The sequence below is a fragment of the Erithacus rubecula genome, assembly GCF_903797595.1.
Source record: "Erithacus rubecula genome assembly, chromosome: 12".
Classification (NCBI taxonomy): Eukaryota; Metazoa; Chordata; class Aves; order Passeriformes; family Muscicapidae; genus Erithacus; species Erithacus rubecula.
In genome coordinates, this window is record NC_136664.1 from 16,820,433 (window position 1) to 16,827,182 (window position 6,750).

At 39.6% G+C, this 6,750-nt stretch overlaps 1 long non-coding RNA gene across 1 annotated transcript; it reads right to left on the minus strand.

Annotated features, from left to right (window-relative positions):
* Positions 1-1,511: 1,511 nt before the first annotated feature.
* On the minus strand, positions 1,512-3,430 carry LOC306806796. Its single transcript, XR_013775579.1, has 3 exons — positions 3,414-3,430; positions 2,613-2,809; positions 1,512-1,578 (listed from the first exon to the last, which is right to left on the minus strand). It is a non-coding gene; the product is annotated as an uncharacterized lncRNA (long non-coding RNA).
* Between the last annotated feature and the right edge of the window lie 3,320 nt (positions 3,431-6,750).

Sequence of the window (6,750 nt, forward strand, 5' to 3'; positions counted from 1 at the left end):
AAAACCAGGGTCACTTTGAAACAATGTAAGGCCTTTGCAAGGAATACCACTGGAAATTGTCACATCATAAGCATGATGGATTATTTTGTTTAAAAGATGATACTGAGAATTACTACTAGTCTGGTAGTTCTTTATCTAGCAGTACTTCATTTCTCTCAGCAGTAATTAAACAGAAATTGGAAAATCATGGAACATTTCCATATTCTCTGTGTACAGCTCGTGAATTTCTATTTATCAAGCTTATATTTTGTGTTCAGATAGTTTGAATATTTCATAGAATTTGTGATGCCAGTAAAATATCAATTTTTTTCATTAAGAAAGATGATCATATTTATGTATGTTAGTCATATAATTTCCTAAAGAACAGATTTTCATCATAGAAAATCATTAATATCAATCTGAAAAATCAGCAGACAGCTTATCAATTTTCTCACTGAATCTCATTCAATTTCAGTAATTCTCAACTAAATCTCAATTAAACCCAATTTCTTCCCATTAATTTAATTACTCCTGATCTCTATCGATAGCCTTTGTTAATTTCAATCACTTTCAATAAACCTTCAATTAAATCCTTTTACCTCTAATTCATTTCCATAGATTTGTTTTCCTTTAACTCATTTGATGGCTTTAAAACCAATCTTGCAGATACAATGTCTGATGGGTTTTTCTCTTGAAGCCTCACATATACACTAATTCATAGAAAAAGTTATTAAAAGTGTGTATATTTTGGAAGAAATTAATGAATTGGAAGGTTTTTTTTATAAATTTAACAGTTTCCAATTGTCTATGGAATTAATTGTGAATACTCTGATAAAACAGTGAAAGCTCTTGGCTCTTCCATCTCTTTAGAGGCACGTGGGCATTAATGGTTTTTAAGACTTATCCAGATGTTTTCCAGGTTATCCTCTCCTGGTTTGAAAGTCTCCTCAAAGACACCTCAAAGGTTGTATTTAGGGATGCAGCTACAGAAAGGAGCTCCCCAGTGCAGACTGCAGAATTCCAGGCAGGTGTGCACACTCTGGGTCTCAGTGAAGGGCACTGCTGCTCTTCCAGGGAAACTGTTCTGTGTCACCTGAACGAGGCTCTGATCACTTGGAATTTGGATTTGTTTTAGATTCGCTTTCCCAGACTCAGTTTAAATCTTTATTCCTTCATTGTCAGAAGGCAGAATTACAAAGCAGTGGTGATCATCAGCTCAGCCCCTTCCAAGGCAGGTGGACAGTCAGGGTAGAGATGTGGATGGGTGGTTCTGACCCTTCTCCCTCCCCACACAACTGTTAAACCTTTCTAAGGGTGCAAGTTCCACTCTGTCTCAGCTCCAGGAGCTGTGAAATTCCTGAGCTGCTCAAGCCAGCACCATCATCAAACCCCAGCTAAACAAGAGCTTGCAGCTTGGTTTTGCTCCCACCTCCCAAAGGTAAAGCACATTCCACAGCCAATTTCCCACTGGGTGAGCCAGGCTGCAGTTCAGGTGAGAGCATCAATATTCCCATCTCCTGTGGGTCACATTCCCAAGGTGCACCAGGCAGTGACTCTTGCCACTGAATTTTGCAAAATACTGTGAAAACTGCCCTAAATCTGCCAAAAAAAAAAAAAAAAAATCAAAAAATACTGTTTCTGAGTAAATATTGGAGAAGGTCCTCATGAAAGTGGTTTATCCACTTTGAGTCACTGAGGAAAATACATACATACAACCCTAAACCCCAGGGTAAGTCAACACTTATAAATGTATTTTTCTTTCAGGAAATAAACTCTGAGCCCCTATTTTCCTGTGCTTGTGCCAAGTCCCCCTCTCAGTCCAAGTATTTCTTTCAAATGTCTGACAAAGCCTTTCAGATTTACAGAAATCTATCAGATGCTCATAAAGCCTTGTATTCCTATAATAGAGCAACAACAGAAAAATAAATACATTGAGCTTCTAGGGAATGGTGTTAATTTTCAAAGTGCATGTGTGTGTTTGAAGGCCATTCCTGAAATAATGGCCCTGATTTCCCCTTATTTAAAGAGCATTCCATAAGCACTGTCTCTAGCAGAGCTGCTGATAATTAGACCATGAGGGATGCTCTGCAGCCTGTCTTGGCTGAGGACCTGAGTGCCCTCAGGCCAAACTCTTCTTCTTGAATGGAGGCAAGTGAAACAAAGCTTGGCAGGTTTGGTTTCTTAAGCAATTTTTAAGGCTTCTTTTGTTCAGTCTGAGAATTGGGTTTGTTTTCTTTCAGTCTCTCAGGGGTTTAATATAAAATGGTAACCCGACTGTATGTATTGTGAACAAGGAAAAAAAAAAAAACATTATTCAATGGAGTACTTCATGTTCTTTGTTCTACTGATTTTCCTCAATTAAACTAAAAAAAAAAAGGGGAGGGGGGAAAGGAAAAAAAAACACACACAAAAAAGAGAAACTAACAAAAAAAATCTGGACCGAAAACATTCCCCAGATGTGTAGAATATTTTGTGTAACATTCAGCTCTTTTCTCAAATAAAGTTCTTACTAGGACTTTGCCAAGTAGTAATTTGAAGTTGAATTTATTAAATAGTTATAGCCAAGCCAGAAGTATGTAGGAAAAACAAAACAAACCAACAGATTACTGAAACTTTAACATATTGCCACTCACCCTCTCTGCTGTATTATGACCTTCTGAAGTAGGCACTAGTCAATCATCTTCACTAATCTATAGCTTATAAATTGCTACAAACATATTTTTCAAACTGCCACTGAGAAGTAGAGAAGGTCTAAATGACCCAGACTTTTGAAAATCCCACAGAATAACCACTCATCTGCAGAAGAAACTTCTTGAATGCTGAGGAAGTGCTATAAAATGAAAAGAAAATTCACCTGAATTACTCAACACAAGATAAAAAGTATAAATAGACTCATTGAGGCTGGAGAATCCCTCCCAGGCCATGCAGTCCCAGCTGTGCCCCATGCCCACCCTGTCCCAGCCCAGAGCTCTCAGTGCCACCTCCAGGTGCCACCTGCAGGGCTGGGCACTGCAAACCTCCCTGGGCAGCCCCTGCCCAGCCCTGAGCCCCTTTCCATGGGGAAATTGCTGCTGCTGCCACCCTGAGCCTGCCCTGCCCAGCCTGAGGCCGTTCCCTCTCCTCCTGTCCCTGTTGTGGGGCAGAGCCCGACCCCCCCGGCTGTGCCCTCCTGGCAGGAGCTGTGCAGAGCCACAAGGGCCCCTGAGCCTCCTTTGCTCCAGCCTCAGCCCCTGACCAGCTCCCCCACACCCTCCTCCTATGAATTACAAAATGAATACATTTTCCCCCTTCCCTTCCAGATACAGGGTCTAAACAGAGTTCAGCTTTAAATGAGATGCAACATCAAAATGGAACATTTTTGATAAAATTAGCATCTCTCTCAAGCTATTTGGCACAGAAATCACATATGCCAAATATAAAAAAAGTGCACTTACACTGCCTGTAACAGCCAAGCACTGTTTTCTTCCTCTAAAAGGCACTAAGCTTAACAGAGGAATTCAAATTCTGGTCTCTATCCTCTCCTCCCCTTTCCTCCTTGTCCAAACCTCCTAATGACAGCACAGCAATTACTTGCTTTACTCCCATTGCAATGTACTTCAGATTTTGTCAGCATTTTCCAGTTAAATGTGGCATTATTCTTTCCTGTCCTACTTTGAGGTTTCTGAGTAGTTTGAAAGTGTCTTCCCAATAGAAATAGCTCTGTGTAAGTATGTCCATTTCTGAATGCTTATGATTAAGGAGATAATGTTGCAGGCAACTAGCAGAGCATGTCTTGTAATTAAAAACAATTCTTTTAGAGCTGATGCATCATTCTTCCAAACTCCTTGGCACTCCTGTGTCCTCTTCATACATTCAAATACAGTTTTATCCCAGCACCATCACAGGATTTGTTGTACAGTGTGTGTGAGAAAGTGTTTTGAACTTCATACAGGGGGTTTTAAACTGCTATAATTTTCCAAATGTTGTTATCTCTACAATAAGCAGAGCACACTTGAACTTTAAGGACACGTTCTATTTAAGGAAAATTGTTTTTCTGCTCATCATGTACCATTTTACCTTCTCAAAGTAACTCTGGTCTCTTCAGAATACTTGTCAAGGCACACAAAAACCTGTGGGTTTACACATGCCTGGAATGGTCAGGACAGTGGCTTAAAACAAAAGCATGATACCCCCAGAAGTCATCTTTGTGCCTGATAGCTGAACAGTTCAAATATTTTCCATTACCAGAAAAAAATGAATTTATATTGATCTTCATCCTCTCTAGAGCATCCTTTGGAAAAATGATATATATGTATAGATGAGGCACTGCTCACTCCAGTACCACAACGATTGGCTCCAAGTGAAAAATGAGGACAGCAACTCATTATACAGCACACATGGAGCAGTGCCCTTGTTGCCTTTACGTGGCATTTTTTTTGTCAGGATAAATGTTCTTATTTAAAACTTCCTCACCAAAAGTGCCTGTGTTTACATTACAGCATAAGGAGGCTTTAGCCTGCAGCCAAAAACCCAGCCACCAACCCAAAAAGGAGGAGAGAAAGGGAGGTTGGAGAGGCAGTGCACAGTCCTTACTCTTGGTGTAAATGGCATAAATCACTAGCCATTTTTATGGAACATAATCTATTAGCATTTCTTATTTCCCTAGAATCATTGTATTTTGCATCACAAACATTGATGAAAAAAGCTGTTACCTCAATAAGGCAATCAGATGGGGTTTGCAATTAAAAACAACAGCAACAAAACAAACACAAGCAACAATCCACATATGAGTTCAAGGGAAAAAAGCAAAGCAGTTTCTCAGAGAGTATCAAAAGGGTTTGGGACCTTTGAGATCATCTTGTTCCACCCCCTGTCCAAGGCCAGGTTGGACAGGGGAGCTGTTTCTGCCCATGGCAGGGGGTGGAACTCCATGATCATAAAGCTCCTTGCCCACCCAAGGCATTGTCAAAAATCAGAGGCTGAGCACAATTTCATCATCTGATTTGAGTGTGGAAGATTTTACTACCTGAAAGATTAAAAGCCAGTAATTAGTTAACTCTATGAAAGAAAGAAATCTCGTGGAGAAATTCAAAAGGTACAAAATGCACAATAATTTTTTTTCTTCTTTTTTCCTTTTTTTTTTTTTTTTTTTTTTTTTTTGTGAGTCACAAGACCTCTATTTCTTTTTCTAAATTCTCTGCATCCAAGTGGAGACAGTATCAAAAACCATCTCTTTTGGAAAGGGTTATATTTCTGTATTCCAGCCCAAAAACTGCAACAGAGGAGCAACAAAAACAGGTGATATTAAATTAGTCTATAGTGACTCTTCCCCAAAGAGTTTGCAAAAAACAGAATCACCAAGACAGTATGGAGTAGGGAAAAATCTAAACACTCCTGACCAATTATCCATACACCAGGATATACCCTGAAGCTTTCTGTGCTGGCTTCACTTCCATAACGAAGGACAGAAGTTTTGATTAGGCTGAATAAAGGAGGGAATAGAGAGGTTTCCTATCAAAATTTTCCCTTCTGGGCTTTTTTAGGAACGAAAAAAAAAGACTTACTTTACTACAGCTAAGTCCTCTGTTTTGCATCCAGTAAAATGTTCTCTACTCTGTATCGGCAAAGGATGCTGCATTAAATGAAAGGATTCCTGTTTGCTTTGTGCAGGAAGATGTTTCTCAGGTTTGCAGATAACCAGAAATTTCCTCAGAGGTCCCATCATACAGACACAGCATCACTAATTTCAGAAGCAGCTGAACACTTAGAGACATCACTGCTGCTGTCAGAAGTTTGGTGCTTTCATCTTTGCTAAACCTGACAAACCCACTTGTGTTTCATGCCAGCAGAGACCCACTAACAGAGGGAGACCCCAGACAGGCAGGAACTCTCACTGTGCAGCCCCAGAAGGTGTAAAACAAACTGGAGGGATTTATGAGGAGCCTCTGAGGGGTTAGGAAGGTGAAAGAAGATCTGTGCAGAGAGGCCTTGGAGTGAAAGCTCCAAACTGTGCAATCAGCAGCTGTGCAATCAGCAGAAGGAGGGGTTTGCATTGCAATTCTCAATCTCCAGCTCCAAAGCCAATGGAGCTCTGATCATCTCCCTGCACTCACCAATCTCTGCCAACGTGCAGGCAAGTGGAACTGCATGATGTGACAAAATGTGATGTGATAGGGAAATTTGAAAGGAGAACCCACTAATTTGAACCACTAATTGCTACAAATCACACAGCCCCATTACTTACACATTGAATTTTCCAAGCTGGATTTGTGGCATATTTTTAACTGGATTAAATGTCAACTTCAACAGAGCAATTAGCATTTTAAAAAAATATATTTCTCATCAACATAGTACTATTTATCACCTGGCAGGTAATAATTTCTTATTCCCACCTTTAGTACTGTGAAATATTTTCTCTCAAATAATATATTCAATCAAAAGAACACAACATTTTATGCTAATGTAATCTTTGTGCAGCTTTAGCTAAAATCTCGAGTGCTGATAATTACAAAGAGTCTGTGATGGGATTCCAGAAAACTGGCATTTTATTTATTTATTTTTAGAGGGACAAAAATCCAGCACAAAAATTCTTGAACAATGTTCAGTAGCACAAACTGTTATCTTTGCATGTCTGGTATTTCTAGCTGAGATATTGGAAGGAGCTCTGGAAAAGAGCAGACAACACAGTGCAAAGCTTCTGGAGAACTGTGCCATCTACACAAACACCACACATTCCTTTGGAAAGGTGACACAAACATTTCCATCTGTTAGTTTTTAAATTTTAAAAAAATG